This window comes from Anolis sagrei, chromosome 5 (assembly GCF_037176765.1).
Source record: "Anolis sagrei isolate rAnoSag1 chromosome 5, rAnoSag1.mat, whole genome shotgun sequence".
In the NCBI taxonomy this organism is placed as follows: Eukaryota; Metazoa; Chordata; class Lepidosauria; order Squamata; family Dactyloidae; genus Anolis; species Anolis sagrei.
This window is the reverse complement of record NC_090025.1, coordinates 106,043,211-106,059,283: the sequence shown is the minus strand read 5'-3', so window position 1 is coordinate 106,059,283 and position 16,073 is coordinate 106,043,211. Positions and strand designations below refer to the sequence as shown.

Below are 16,073 nucleotides of genomic sequence, written 5' to 3'. Positions count from 1 at the left end.
CAGCCACAGATACAGGTAAAACATCAGGAGAAAATACTACCAAAACACAGCCATACAGCCTGGAAACCACACAACACTCCATTTTGCCTTTGCCTGCCTCTGAAGCTGACAGTTTTATTCACCCAAGGTTATCCAGTGGGATTTACAATCAAGCAAGGATTCAAATCATGCTTTTTAGAGTCCAATACTCAAATCTGCACACATGCTGACTCCCTAGAAGTATTGTGCAGGTCCTAATATTCTGATCTCTATTTGTAGGGTCCATGAGACATTTGACTGTAATACAGCCTAAGCCTCCAAACAACTGAATTCCTTGACTCATAGTGATCCCGTGAATGAAAGCCCTCAGAGTGACAGATACTAGCTGATCTTGAAAGCTAATTGTGATTATACCGGTTTAGTATTTGGATGGGAGACTACCAATTAATACCAGGAACTGTAAGCTATATTTCAGAGGAAGGAACTGGCAAAACCACCTTATTCCTTGCCTAAGACAACATTGTGAAATTCATGTGCCTTCAAGTTGACAGATAACTTGAAGACACATATAGCACACACACATGTAAACGAGAGACCTGTAGGATGCCCTGTCAACATGCCTCGCACAAATGTTAGAAATTCAGAGAAGTAGTTTTCTTGTCTGAATCAATTCACCTGGAATAAAATATTTCTCTTTTCCTATTGCTTTCCACTTTATCAGGCATTATGTTTTCCAATTAGTCATTTCATCTCACAATATGTTCAAAATACAACAGCCTCAATGTAGTTATCTCCACTTCTAGTAAGAGTTTGGACTTGATTTGCTGTAGGACCCATTTATTTTTTTGTGCTACAGAATTTGAAGAGGCACGAAGGGTGAAAGAGAGAAACATGCCAAGAGGAAGGCGCGTCAAGCCAACCCTGTCCGAGACCGCCTTCCATCTGGAAACCAATGCCCTCACTGCGGAAGAAGATGCAGAGCAAGAATAGGGCTCCACAGTCACCTACGAACCCACCACCAGGACACCGAACTTGGAGGACCATCATCTTCGGACTACGAGGGATCACCTAAGCAGGTATCCAACTATCCATAGAAGTCTTCTCCAACATCATCTTTCAAAAGATTTGATGTTCTTCCTGCCAGCCTTCTTCACTGTCAGAATTTCACAACTGAACATAGAGATCGGAAACATGATTACTTAATCATTTAATGATATGTCTTTACACTTGAGTGCCTTATCTAATTCCGTCCTTAGTCTTTTACTGATTTCTTCATTTTCCAAAGAGCTTTTGTGGACTGTTGCCAAGGTATAGGAAAACTTAGGCTATGTTAACGTACTCCGTTCAACATTTGTTAAAACTATTTAAATAATTTGTGATCATTGTTTTTTGTCTATGTAATATTTAATCGCACTTTCTTCCTTAACCTTAGTCTGTTGTTGGTCCAAACCTTTTCCCATAGTTGAACCATGATAACCCCCCCCCCCCCCACCCATATCTATAGTCCACCAAGGGCTACACAATATATGTTATTTTTAATAATTTTTAAATCTTTTTGAACCTGTGCTGATTCGTAACGGCAAAGAATGGGAACAAACCAGTGGCAGCATCACCTCCACAAAGACTTTATCATTTAAACACTTTAATACAGTGTATATATTCTTCGTGAATTTCTGCCTTTTTGTATCTTTAAATATATATTGTATTGTATACATTTATTTTATATAAATGTATATATTTCCTTATAAAATGTAGCAAAACATAACCCGGAGACAATCACCTTTTTGTAACCCTGCTGTGGCATTTCCTGAACAGGAAGGTTGGGCAAATCCTTCGCCTGTTTTTCAGCCAGAGCAATTATCATAGTCCATTGTTCATCTGTGCAGAGATAGACAGTTTCCTATGTCAGCCCAGATAAGGCAGAAAATATTTGTATGGCTGAATGGTCCATTTGAAACTGAGATATTGCTGACTGCAGAAGCAGAGGCTCAGAGTATGTACATTTGTTAAACATCTTTATTGAAAACCAACCCTTGATTACCGAAACCATCACCTTTTGTCCTGGACACAACTCACTTTTCTTAATATCTATAATCTTTATTGAGTTTAAAAATTTTATCACAATTAAAAAGTCCAATGTATGGAGTATAGAAAGAAAGAAAAAAGAAAAAGTGAACAAACTAAGAGGATATGGAAAGGCATCAGAAAGAAATAAAAGCAAGTGTATAGTATGTAGGGTGTGGGGGTGGAGGAGAGAAAAGGAAAGAAAAAAAAGAAAAAAAGAAATATATATATAGTATTAAAAGCATAAAAATTGAAGTGTTAAAAGTATTTAGTCTCATTTTCTTTTTTTAAAAATATTTATATTCCACTTTATTTCTCCAAATGGAGACTCAAAGTGGCTCACAATAAAAAACATTACAATTTAAAATATACAAATATATAATAAAACAGTACATCATTATATACTATTATAATTATCAGTAGTATTATATTTCATTATCATTTCCTTGCATTGTCTTAACAAGTGATATCTCCTCCTGGGGGGGGGGGGGGCATCTCTCAGCTGATTGGTTCCCCAGCTGGAAAATCCTTGGCCATCATTTCCCCATGAAAGGGAATCCTTGTCTGGAGGTAGCAATGTCAGCAGCATTCTAAGCCAATCAGGCTGCAAATCCAGACCAGCCCCTCTAAGCAGAAGTTTTGAATAGCTGTCAAACTGTGTAGCATATCTTGCCTTCTATGTTTTAGCTTGTATATTTTGAAGCTTCCGCTATACTTTCATCCCTTTTGGCTGAATTGAACCTCTGTGGTTTGTCTTCAACCTGGTGATTATTCCTCTGTCCTGGCCCATTCTGTATAATTTGCACTCGCCAGGCACAGATCCTCTTATCCACAATCCTCATTGCCTAATACATTATGGTGTCACCTACACCTTTGGAGCCCCCAGTGGCACAGTGGGTTAAACCCCTGTGCCGGCAGGACTAAAGACCAACAGGTCTCAGGTTCGAATCCGGGGAGAGGCGGATGAGCTCCCTCTATCAACTCCAGCTCCTCATGCAGGGACATGAGAGAAGCCTCCCACAAGGATGATAAAAACATTAAATCATCCAGGCGTCCCCTGGGCAACGTCCTTGCAGATGGCCAATTCTCTCACACCAAAAGCAACTTGCAGTTTCTCAAGTCGCTCCTGACATGACAAAAAAAATCTACACCTTTTAAATTCTTGGAGTCATTTTCCTGTTTTCATGCCTGTTTCCTCTGAGTCTCGTCCTGCTTTCATATGTGTTCTGCATATAAATAAATCAGACAGGACAATAACATCCAGGCTTGCCTATTCCAAAGAGTAAATTATTTTGGGACAATTAGATGTCGCACCTTCTCTGTTGGTGCAAACTGTAATTTCTCATGATATACACTGTCATCTATAAAATGCAAGTTGATTTTCTTTCCAAATTCACTGGAGTCTCTCATTACTCTATGTAAGTTTCTGATATGATCAATTTCTTTTCTGAACCCAGTTTGTACATTTCTTGTAAAATCTTGAGCATGACTTCACTTTATGAGAGATCCAACCCCTAGTGTGCTTTTCTTGGATGCTGGAATGTAAACTGGACATCTCATTTTTTTGTTTGCCAAAAAAATAACTGGCAAGTTTTTGTTAGAATGTGAAAGGATTCCTGCTTTATATCCTGAACTAGAGATCATTCTATTTGTTCCTAGTAATTTTTGAGGTTTTTTCATCTTTGCTTTGTGGATTCATCTTCTAATGGTTGTTCTTTGAATAAATTGTCATTATTTCATCTCTTTTCATTGTACCTTAGTGTGTTCCTTCTGGCCATTTTTTATTTTGTCATGATTGTATAAAGTGCTCCTGTCTTGAGTATATAAAAACCATATTCTTGGTTTGAATTTTCATTCATTTCTTAGGTCTCATGGAAGAGATTTCTTAGTCTACATTTTGGTTGTTATTTTAAATTTCTTTCCATATATACGGATTTTTATATTTCATCACATAATAGTCACCACCAAATAATAGTAACACCCTCATTTTCTGGGTGTTAAAATGTTATTTTTGTTTTCCTCACCTAATAGTCGCACCCCCATTTGAAACTGTTCTTTCCTTCCTTCCTTCCTTCCCCCCTCCTTCCTTCCTTCCCCCCTCCTTCCTTCCTTCCTTCCTTCCTTCCTTCCTTCCTTCCTTCCTTCCTTCCTTCCTTCCTTCTCCAAAGGCAAGGCAGTTTAAAAACTATAAAATTGCCGCCTCTGAAGCCCCACTCTCTCCTCTCTCCTTCTTCTGAGACAAGGCATTTTACAAAACCTGGAATTGAGCTTTTTTTGGAGAAAAGGAGGGAGGGAGGAAGATCTGAATTCTAGAGACCTCAATTTCAGATTTTAAAAACTGTCATGCCTCAGAGAAAGTAGAAAAGAGAGAAGAATTGAGCTTTAGAGACCTCAATTTTATAGTTTTTAACTGCCTTGCCTTTGGAAAAAAGAAGGGAGGGAGGGAGATCAGCCCCAAATGACTCTGTAGTTTAAAAAAACAAACAGAAACTGAACTGTTTTGTTTGAGGTTGGATTTATCCCTCCTTCTCCACTTTCAGAGGTATGGCATTTTATTTTTTAAAAACACACAACAGAAACCGGATAATTAAAGGCAGGGTTTTTTTCCTCATGTAAAGGTCATGCACTCTTTTTCATTGAAAATCGGAAAGATGTGACTAATATGTGATGAAATACAGTATTATACAAGTTCCCTTTGCCTCCATAAGCAAATCCTGGAACAGTTGCATGAAGAATGCTGACTTTATTTCAGTTGCATTGGTCATGTTTCTCAGCTTTCTGTCATCCAATTAGATTTTTCTTTCTTTGACCCCCATCTACACTTCCAAATAATGCAGCTTCATAATGTAGTTTGATTGCATTACATGGTGGTGTTTAGCACCACAATAATTGCCATAGCTCAATGCTCTAAAATTATGGGTTCTGTGATTTTGTGAGATATTTACCCATCTCTGTCATAGAGCTCTGATGCCATACCAAACTACAAAGCTCGGGGTTCTGTAGAATAGAGATATGACAGTTAAAGTGATGCTGAACTGTTACAATTCTGCAGCATGGATGGAGACATAGAGGTGGAAAATAAGATATGGTTTTCCTCCTTACAACGTTCCCTTGCACCTCTGCATTTCTAGTACTCCCACTGTGCATTCTAATAGTTGTCAGTCCTTAGGATGTTGATTGTAAATTACGTGTTTAATGTAAATTACATGTTCAGTCCTTAAGATGTTGATTGTAAATTATGTGTTCAGTGTGGCACTGCCTCTTCCTGATCCTGCAAGGGTCACATAATTTTCTTAACTTCCTGCAGAGATTGCTTGATGTAGCCCTTCTGGGATCCTTGAGCAACTAATTTCCTTTGTGTCTCTTGCGTCACTCTCTGTTTCCTTGTAACTCTTTGCTCGTCTGCCAATAAGTCCCCTTTACACCTAGTAACAGCCCCTCCACATTCATATTCTCTTTCATCTACTAGTTAGACCTCCCTGTCCTCTGAAAAGAGTGTATCAGATGGCTTCTCAATTTACCTTGTGAGTTTTCAGATTTGAGGGTTTTTTCCCTCACACATAGATCTATAGCTGAATTTGGAAGTGATCCTTTTATCTCTTCCGTACTGTTTCTCATCTTTGCTCCATTTCATTTCCAATGTATTCTTCTCCTTTCCCCTCACTCTCTAAACTGTGCAAAAACTCATTTGTCGTAAGATTTGTACATATGATGCAATATCAAGAAACACAAGGGGTGCCCATGCAAAAAAGTAAGATTCAAAACACTGACCTATGTATGACTTTTGGATGAGTTCTGGAAGTCTTGTAAATGACTCAAGGTCTCTGTCTCAGGAACTGCTTCTTCCTCAAAAGGGATGGGTTTAATTCCTCCAAAGGGCCTCAAGAAGGATAGTGAGGCCAGATGGTGAGGGAGAAGCCCTGCTCTTTCCCCAAATGGAGCATCGAGGGGGGTTGTGACAGGTGGGTGAGTGGGAGGGATGCCTGGCTGATATAGCCAGTCAAGGAAGAAGCCCCTCCAACACATGGATGGCCCAGAGTCAGGCAGAGACCATATTCCCATTGAGGCTTTAATGTGGGAAGTGAGCAGAATTCTGGGAAATGCAGTTTAGGGTGGAGCCTTTTGAATTCTCTGCCACAAGGGTCCTTACCTTCCCAAACTACATTTCCCAGAATTCTGCTTACTACCTCCTCCTCCCTGAAAGTTTTGGTGGAGGAAAGCCCATATTTATTCTCTAAAGGGATTTTGAGATAAAAGGGGATTGTTGGGAATTGAATCAACCCTGTGTGATAGACAAAGTTGAGAGGCAGTAACTCCAAAATTTACCTAGTAGGTTTCTTCTTCTTCTTCTTCTTCTTCTTCTTCTTATTATTATTATTATTTCAAAGTCTGGATGGGCATCTGTTGGGGGTGCTTTGTTCTTTTCCTGCCTGTCAGATGGGGATTGAACTGGATGGCCCCTGGGGTCTTCCAGTGAAATAGTACTGGTAAGTTTGTTGGTTAAAATTCCCTTAAAAATCAGTAGATGTGCAAAGCTTTCTGAAACTTGGGGGAATGATGTCCTGGTTATGTTGTATCATTAAAAATAGAAATTCAAGAAGATAGCTCTTGTAGGTTTTTTAAAAAATGTTGTTCATAAAAATCAATGGATAAGTGAAACACTCTGAAACTTGGGGAGGGGTAACAGTGGTAAATGTGTTCTACCATTGTAGCAAGTTTCATCCCAATAGCTCTAAAAGTGAGGGAGAACGAAGCCCCAGAAGCTCCCTCCCTGCACAATTACATAACAAAAAAGTAATGAACATTTCAAGATATCATTATAGTTTTGATACCGAGCCCTAACAATGTTTTAGAAACACTTTAGAAACTATTTGCTCTCCCCCCATCCCTACCCCCAATTTAGTAATGAGTATTGAAACATGCTTAGTGGCAATGCAATGGATGGTTTCTAACCAAGAACTTTCTTGATTGCAGCTGCGGGTCATGTGTTGAGAAATAAAGAGCTTTAATATTATAGAGAGAAGAAAAAGACACGTCAACGGCCCATATTTATCTTGTTTAGTACACCCCTCCCTCTATATATATTCTCAGATCCAGTGCTTTGTGATAATTCCCCCCTCCTCTCTAATGATGGATATAGGATTTCAAGTAGAGGTGGAAACATTGGAGAAGGTAAGAAGATCTAGCTGAGACAGGGGTGCTCCTGGGTTTGAAGTGAGGAAATCCTTCAGTAATAATCACAACAATACAAGCAATTAAAATAAAAACATAGACAATAGACATATAACATTATCAATAAGACAACATACAATTAAAACTGTGGGAAGGTCAAATGTAAAATTAAAATTGGAAATAGTGCTGAAACATGGACGAAAAGGTGATAGTGGTGTTTGTGGAAAGACATATGAGCAGACCTAAAAAATATAAAGTATAAAGTGCATTAGAAGGACAAAGTGCTATGGGATCATTATTCCGGGAAGGCACACTGAAACAACCACGTCTTCAAGCTCATTAAACCCTTGTGACGGCTGGACTGCTGATCTGAAGGTTGTCGGTTCAAATCCACGAGACAGGGTGAGCTCCCATTTGTCAGCTCTAGCTTGCAGGGACATGAGAGAAGCCTCCCAGTAGGATAGCAACACATCCAGGCGTCCCCTGGGCAACATCTCTGTAGATGGCCAATTGTCTCCAACCAGAAATGACTTGCAGTATGTTCTCAAGTCACTTCTGACAATAAAAAAGAGAGATGTTGTGTTCTCTTCATTATCATTTATGCATTTGTCTATATCTCTTATAATAGGTTGGTTTAACCTCCAGTTTACCAGTAAAACTTAATTACATTGCCGTGCAATGATGTATGTCTAAAAAGTGTGCCGCTGACATGAAATGTTTGGAAAGCTCTGGTATAGATATACAGTCTCTGCAGCAGCAAAAATCAATAAATGTCCCACAGCTAGCATTTATTTTCCTATTTGGGATCTTACAGAACTTCCCATTTTGCCTCCTTCCTGCTGGATACTAACAGACAGTATTGTAAGGAATCTGCAATATCAAGCAATATGGCTACCTGCAGTTTTCCCCCCTCAATCTTTCTCTCTGTATACACACATTTTTGTGGACGTGTATGGCAGCACGCAGCCCAGAGCCTCCTAGTGATGTCCCTATAAGCCTTCTTTTCCTCTTCATTGGAGTTAAAAGAGAACTGGCATCTCATCATGTGACCTGTGATCTTACTTTGTGTTTTTACAGGACTTCACAGCATCTTCTTTCGGCTTGAAAAAAGTTGAGCTTGGGCTAGAGAAACTGAGACAATGGAAAAGGAGGCTGATGGAAAGAGACAAAGGAGCAGGAAATTGGATGAAAGAACAGGAGGAGGGGAACACAGAAAAGAGAAGATGGGAGTTATAAAGTGAATGGGAACAATAAAACAATAAAAACTATTCCCCAGAAGCCATCAGCTATTGGTCTGCCTGTCTGTTAGCTCGTAGCTTCAGTGGAATCTCTTTGCACACAGCCACTAATACACACATATCTGGTAGACTTGAAGATATGTCTCTGTAGTACAGGTGCCACATTTTCTGAATGTTGGATTATCTATATTGCTATTGGTCAATGTCTGGGCAAATGAAGCCACAGCCATATGCCATGCCCTCCCAATGTTAGCAGCTACACAACTTGCATGGGACCTCACCCCTCCTTGACCTTTGATTCACAATGACTGTTCGGTCAAGCAGGACAGTGGCCAAATTCTCCTCCCTACATTCATCCCATGCCCTGTTCCTTAGCTACAATTTCCACTATCCCATTCCCTCATCTTTATTAAATTATTATTATTAAACTTTATTTGTACCCCGCTACCATCTCTCCAAGGGACTCGGTGCGGCTTACAAGGGACTCGGTGCGGCTTACAATACAACAATAAAACAATAGCAACAATAATACAACAATAAATAAAGTTCATAAACAGAAAATAGCAATAAACATTAACAATAACACAGCGACATTTAAAACCTATGGCAGGGCCAAATGTACTAATTTAAAAAATTAAAAAATAATGCTGGGCATGACCAGGTGACATATGAACAGGATAGAAATTTTGGAGACGGATAAAGCATGCAGACAATCCTAGATCACTACTAAAGTGCGTTTAGGGACATATTGCTGGGAGTTTCCTTATTCTGGGAAGGCGCACTGGAACAACCATGTTTTCAGGCTCCTCCTAAAGACTGCCAACATTGGAGCATGTCTGATGTCCCTGGGGAGTGAGTTCCAAAGTTGAGGGGCCACCACCGAGAAGGCCCTGTCCCTCGTCCCCGCCAATTGTGCTTGCGATGGAGGTGGGAGCGCAAGCAGGGCCTCTCCAGATGATCGAAGAGATCATGTGGGTTCGTACGCAATGATCCGGTCATGCAGGTAGGTGGGTCCCAAATCGTTTAGGGCTTTGTAAGTAAGCATCTGCACATTGACTTGGGACCGGAAAATGAACGGCAGCCAGTGGAGCTCCTTAAACAGGAGGGCTGACCGCTCCCTCTAAGGAGCACCAGTTAACAATCTGGCCACCACTCGTTGAACCAATTGAAATTTCCGGGCTGTTTTCAAGGGTAGCCCCACGTAGAGTGCATTACAGTAGTCCAATCTGGAGGTGACTAAGGCATGGATCACCCTGGCCAGATCTGCCTTCACAAGGTATGGTCACAGTTGGCGCACGAGTCTTAATTGTGCGAAGGCCCTCCTGGACACCGCCGACGCCTGAGCTTCAAGTGGAAGTGATGAGTCCAGGAGGATCTTGTTTACAGTTTGGCCATATCTTACAGTAGTTGCCACAATACGTCATTGTGCATTGTTTTGAGTTTTAAAATGTTGTTTTATATGCTATAGTTTTACTTTATTTTATTGTAATGTGAGTTTATTTTATGCTTTGTTCTAGGCACTTTGTGCCATATGTAAGCTGCCCCGAGTCCCTTCAGGGAGATGGAGGCAGAGTACAAAAATAAAGTAGTTATTATTATTTGAAACACCATAAGATGAGTCCACAGCAGACACTCTGCTGGCTGTTGTATTGGATCACACGTCGGACACTTCCCAAGTGTCTAGGACTGTGTGATGTGTTGGCGAATAATGCGTTCAGATCTCAGTAAGGTGGCCTTTTGCAGCTGGCAGCTGGTAATCTTGTCGGCGCTGATTGTATTTAAGTGCAGGCCAAGGTCCTTAGGCACTGCACCCAGTGTGCCGATCACCACTGGGACCACCTTTACTGGCTTATTTATTTATTTAGTTATTATTATTATTATTATTAGTATTATTCAGAAACTGGAAAATCTTTAGCACTGCTTCTTGAACTAAAGGTTGTGACTCCAAATGTGCTCTCCTGAGTTTGGTGTTGAGGTCATTAAAAAAATTACCAACAGTAAAAGGTTTCTGGCTATCACCCATTTACACAAATATGTTAACAATAATATGCATTGTATTGTCAAAGGCTTTCATGGCTGGAATCACTCAGTTCTTGTGGGTTTTTTCGGGCTATATGGCCATGTTCTAGAAGCATTTCTCCTGACGTTTCGCCTGCATCTATGGCAAGCTTCCTCAGAGGTGAGGTCTACTGGAGCTGGGAAAAAGGGGGGTTTATATATCTGTGGAATGACCAGAGTGAGACAAAAGGCTTTTGTAAGTTGGGCTGGGTGTGGATCTTTCAACTGACCACCTTGATTAGCATACAATGGGCTGACTGTGCCTGGAGCAAACTCTTCTTGAAAGGTGATTAGATGTCCCTGCCTGTTTTTCTCTCTGCTGTTTTTGCTGTTGCAATTTTAGAATTTTTTTAATACTGGTAGCCAGATTTTGTTCATTTTCATGGTTTCTTCCTTTCTGTTGAAATTGTCCACATGTTTGTGGATTTCAATGGCTTCTCTGTGTAGTCTGACATGGTGGTTGTGAGAGTGGTCCAGCATTTTTGTGTTCTCAAATAAAATGCTGTGTCCAGGTTAGTTCATCAGGTGCTCTGCTATGGCTGATTTCTCTGGTTGGAGTAGTCTGCAGTGCCTTTCATGTTCCTGGATTCTTGTTTGGGCGCTGCGTTTGGTGATCCCTATGTAGACTTGTCCACAGCTGCATGGTATACGGTAGACTCCTGAAGAGGTGAGAGGATCCCTCTTGTCCTTTGCTGAATGTAGCATTTGTTGGATTTTCTTGGTGGGTTTGTAGATTGTTTGTATGTTGTGTTTCCTCATCAGCTTCCCTATGCGGTCAGTGGTTCCCTTGATGTATGGCATATCCTGGCTACCAGTATTAAAAAAAATCTGGCTACCAGTATTAAAAAAATTCTAAAATTGCAACAGCAAAAACAGCAGAGAGAAAAACAGGCAGGGACATCTAATCACCTTTCAAGAAGAGTTTGCTCCAGGCACAGTCAGCCCATTGTATGCTAATCAAGGTGGTCAGTTGAAAGATCCACACCCAGCCCAACTTACAAAAGCCTTTTGTCTCACCCTGGTCATTCCACAGATATATAAACCCCCTTTTTTCCCAGCTCCAGTAGACCTCACCTCTGAGGAAGCTTGCCATAGATGCAGGCGAAACGTCAGGAGAAATGCTTCTAGAACATGGCCATATAGCCCGAAAAAACCCACAAGAACTGAATAATATGCATTGTTTACAGTCGACTCTGCAGAAAATGCTTCAGTTGTACTCCACAAATAGGAAAATTAGGCTGTTTGACAATTCTTGCAAATACTGATTTATTTTCAGTAAATGTTTGATTTTTAAACCTATTTTATATACAGTAGAGTCTCACTTATTCAACCTTCGCTCATCCAGCATTCTGTATTATCCAACGTAGTCTGTCTCATGCCCGGATCCACAGCTATTTCAATACATTGCGACATTTTGGTATTAAATTCGTAAATACAGTAATTACTACATAACATTACCATGTATTGAACTGCTTTTTCTGTCGATTTGCTATAAAACATGATGTTTTGGTGCTTCATTTGTTAAATCCTAATGTAATTTGACGTTTAATAGGCTTTTCCTTAACCCCTTCTCAGTATCCAACATTTTCACTTATCCAACATTCTGCTGGCCAGTTTATGTTGGATAAACCAGACTGTACTGTATTTATATATCTGGGGTCACAAAAAAAATTTCTAAGGCAGAAAAGGGTTGTGAATGGAAAATGTTTAAGAAGCCTTGATCTAGGTCAGTATTGGTCAATATATGGGGCAAAGGAGGTCACAGCCATATGCTATAGTGCCATCCTAGAGCTGGCAGCTACACAACTTCTGCGGGACACACACACACAAATGTACACAAGTTTTGCTTTTACTGTGACTCTGTTTTGTCAGAAGGGCAGCACCCAAGTTATCCTCCTTACTTTAGTATCAAGAACGTTTGCCAGTTCTCAGCTTGGGTTTTCCAACCTGATAGGGCACATATTCTTGTCACATGAATGGCAGGCGGCTGCAGTTGAGGACAGTGAGTTTTGACCTTCTCAAAATAGTATTTCTAATTCTTTCCATGGGTTGGCATTTTGGTTGTACTACGCTGCATCAAATGTTACTGCAACATTAAAAAATCTATCCCTTTCTTTAGCCTCCCCATCATGTTTCTTGCATATGCAGAAACTGTAGAAAATAAATCTGTATACATTTCTCTTTTAAAGAGAGAGCTTTAAAAACAGGGATGGTGAATCTGTGGCTCTTTGTGTGTTGCTGGGCTCCACTCATTCACCCTCAGTCAGCACAATGAATGGGTTAGTGAACAATAGGAGCATTGCCCGATGCCCACAATACCTTTTAGATCAGACACACATCATTTTTAAAGCACCATCAGATTTTCCTTTTGCTTTGGACTGAGGGCAGCCTTTCCCTGCATGAAGAGTACCCACAGGTATCAATACATGAAGGTGTGGATTCAAACAGTGGAGTGACAATAGCAACACTCTGCACAGAGAATGGTTAAGATGTGGAAATCACAATTCTGATCCACATGGTGCTGTCACGAAGAGGTCACCCTTTATGTCCACTTCTGCATATGGGGACTCTGTGCCTCCCCGCTTATATCTTTAAGTGTGATTATTGCTTTTTCATATTTTATAAATTGTCTTCAGCACAGTTACTATGTAAATAACAAGACAGAATGTGAACACATAGCCGCATACACATATATCCTGTATAACACTTTCATCCTTTCATTTTAATACAATTTTTTCCCCACTTAGAAACAAAAAAGGCCATGCATGCAAACCTTTCTATTGATTGTCAGGCACAGTGGAGTTCTCAACACTGTACACTCCTCCCCACAACTGCCAGTGGACCTTGTAGTACATAGGATCCTTGTTTGACTTACTCAGTATTGTTTTTCTTTAATCACATGGCGGTGCTGTTTTGAATATGTCATCACTACCACCATTCTTGTCCATGCTCTCTAATCACTGAAGATGAAAGCAAACTCTTCTCCCCTAGTCATGCCAAACAGCATGGACTCCGTGACAGAAACATGTGTGTATGTGTGTATTTGTGCATAAAATAAAAAAGGAATATATATGTGCCTCTCCCTGCCCTCTTGTTACCAACCCCAATAGATTTCCATTCGGATGGGCATTTTTGCTACATGCATATGTGAAAAGCCATTCTGTACACTTGTCATGTTACAATGTGGGAAAAATGTTTGGGACTGGAGAGAAGGACAGAGACACGATTCAATGGCTTCCCTGGCTATAGCCATAAAGCAGCCTTCTGTGTGCTTTTACCTCTCTTGTCCAGGGCCTGGGAATCATGCTCTGAGCTAGCTCAATACATGGAAGGATGAAGAGAGAGGATTTCATGGGCCTGGAACTTGGTATGCGTTAGTTCAGTTGGTCCTGCAAGGGGTGAAAGCTGTCACCAGCCATGGCTATCACGAATAGGTTGATATGGGACCTCTTCACATGCAAGAACTATGTAGAAACTGTAGGAGCTCAGCCATTTCAGTCCTTCTGTTAGTGGCATGCACTGCATAAATGTGGCCTCCACTTTTTACTCTTTTTGAATGGGTCTGAGGGCCCTTCCAGACAGGGTGCAAAATGCGGGCCCTGTTGGACTTTTATCTGAGCTGTCCAAATTATGCCTCAGGTAAAAGAGGATGAATTCCTGAATTTAATAGATACCCCATTAGACCCAGGCCTTCCTGAAAGGCCCGGGTCTAATGGGGTATGGGCCCTGTGGAGGCAGACTCTTTGATGTGGAGGGCAGTGGGGGAATCTCTATGGCAAATCATGGTGCAGCAGGGTGAATCCATCACCTAATGCCCCACATCACTCGCTTGCCTGGAAAGTGTACCTTTCCAGCATGCTCCCATGCTGTCCCAAGCATTATCAATCTGTTAATTGGTAGTCTCCTTTGTTTAGATTTCCCTATTCTAAAACACTTTTCCGACACAGCTAGCGTGGAGCCTCACTGGAAGTAACTGCGTCGTATGATGAGATCCGGTGGGCTCCGTGCTGGCTGCATCGGCAAAGAGTTCTTCAATATGAAGTGCTCTTTGATATAGTGTTCCCAATATGATGGCTGAAGGGGACAATTCTGTCAGGGCTGGGGAACACATTGCCCCCCCCCCCCCCAGTCTTTGCCATAGGGTACATCAGATCAGGCCGGTTGTACAAAACCCAAATATCTATTTCGAGGTTTGATTTTGGGGTGGGCATGAGGACTTAGCAGACTGCGAGAGTGAAGCTGAGAACCATACATACAGCCTTTCAGGATTCAGCCTATGGCCCATACTTGACCCATTTGACCTATGGAGGGATTTGAGACATTTTGGAGAAATATATTTTGGAAAACCCTCTCTGTCCTGCCTAATATATTTCCTGGTCTTTTGGTTGTAAAATTAGATAATAAAAAGTACAGTAAGAATACAGCAACACAAATAGTAGAGAGAGGCACAGAAATGCATACCCCACTCATCCTTGGGAGCCCTTGTCCTTGCTTAGAACCAGATGGCCAGGCTTACAGATATACATGCATAAATAATAAAGCTGTATATCTGTGTTTATTCATAAGCAGGCCTACTCGGATTGGAACACAATCTCACACCCACTGTACACATTCAAATGCCAAGAGACTTTGCCTGGGATGACCGGTCAACCTGGGAAAAGACACTGAGAGCTCGCTGGCAGCTCCTCTCTCAGCGTGCGCATGTGACTCCACTGGCTCTGTCTTTGCAACGTCATCTGAAAAAGGATATAGGCTGAGTCATGTGAACATCACACACATTCAGGAGAGTCAGAAGAGCAGAGGGAGCAAAAGCCTCTGCAGAACAGAAAGCCAAAATAAAGACACAGGCAAAAGAACCGTGGTCCAGCGTAGATGATTAACATTTGCAAGATGAAAAGCAAAGGGCAAATGATGGAGAGAGAGGAGAAAGGCAACCACAAAGTGTGACTCACATTTTGCAGCAGAGGAGAAGGCAAGGATCAACATTCTGGTCCATGGACCAATTCCTATTGGTCGAGAGGAGCCAGCATCCCACTGAACTGATGTTCTGCACGTACACACCCTCCAGTTATGACTTCTCAAGCACTGCCTGCCTGGCACACAGGCCATCCTCCACAGGCAATCACAGTGAAAACTAATTATTTGTTTATCGGGCCTCTCCTTACTATATTTCTTTCTCTCACAGTGATCTGCAAAACTGACAGAGAGAGATCTCTGCCTCTGCTGAGAGATTTTATATCCTGCCTTTTCTCAAATTAGCTGACTGCAAGCAGCTATCTCTCATGCAAGCTAATATACTGGGTTGTGGTTTCTCACTTCACATCAGGCATAAAAATGTTTTGGATAACCCTATCAAATAATATCAAAAGTCATTTCCAAATAAATTTCTTCATTTACTTTATTCATACCTCACCTTTCTCACACACTTTGGTCACAATTTAAAACAAAGCGAATACAAACATTAGAAAACAATTACTGTTTTTTTGTTGGTTTGGTTTTTTTTTTCCGTTTCAGGAATGACTGCAAGTCGGTTCTGGTGTGAGAGCAGGCATGTACCTTCAG

General features: G+C 41.0%; 1 long non-coding RNA gene across 1 annotated transcript; it reads right to left on the bottom strand.

Moving 5' to 3' along the window:
• Positions 1-7,988: 7,988 nt before the first annotated feature.
• Positions 7,989-15,617, bottom strand: LOC137097086 (uncharacterized). The gene is made up of 2 exons (XR_010909965.1): positions 15,464-15,617; positions 7,989-8,367 (listed from the first exon to the last, which is right to left on the bottom strand). It is a non-coding gene; the product is annotated as an uncharacterized lncRNA (long non-coding RNA).
• Between the last annotated feature and the right edge of the window lie 456 nt (positions 15,618-16,073).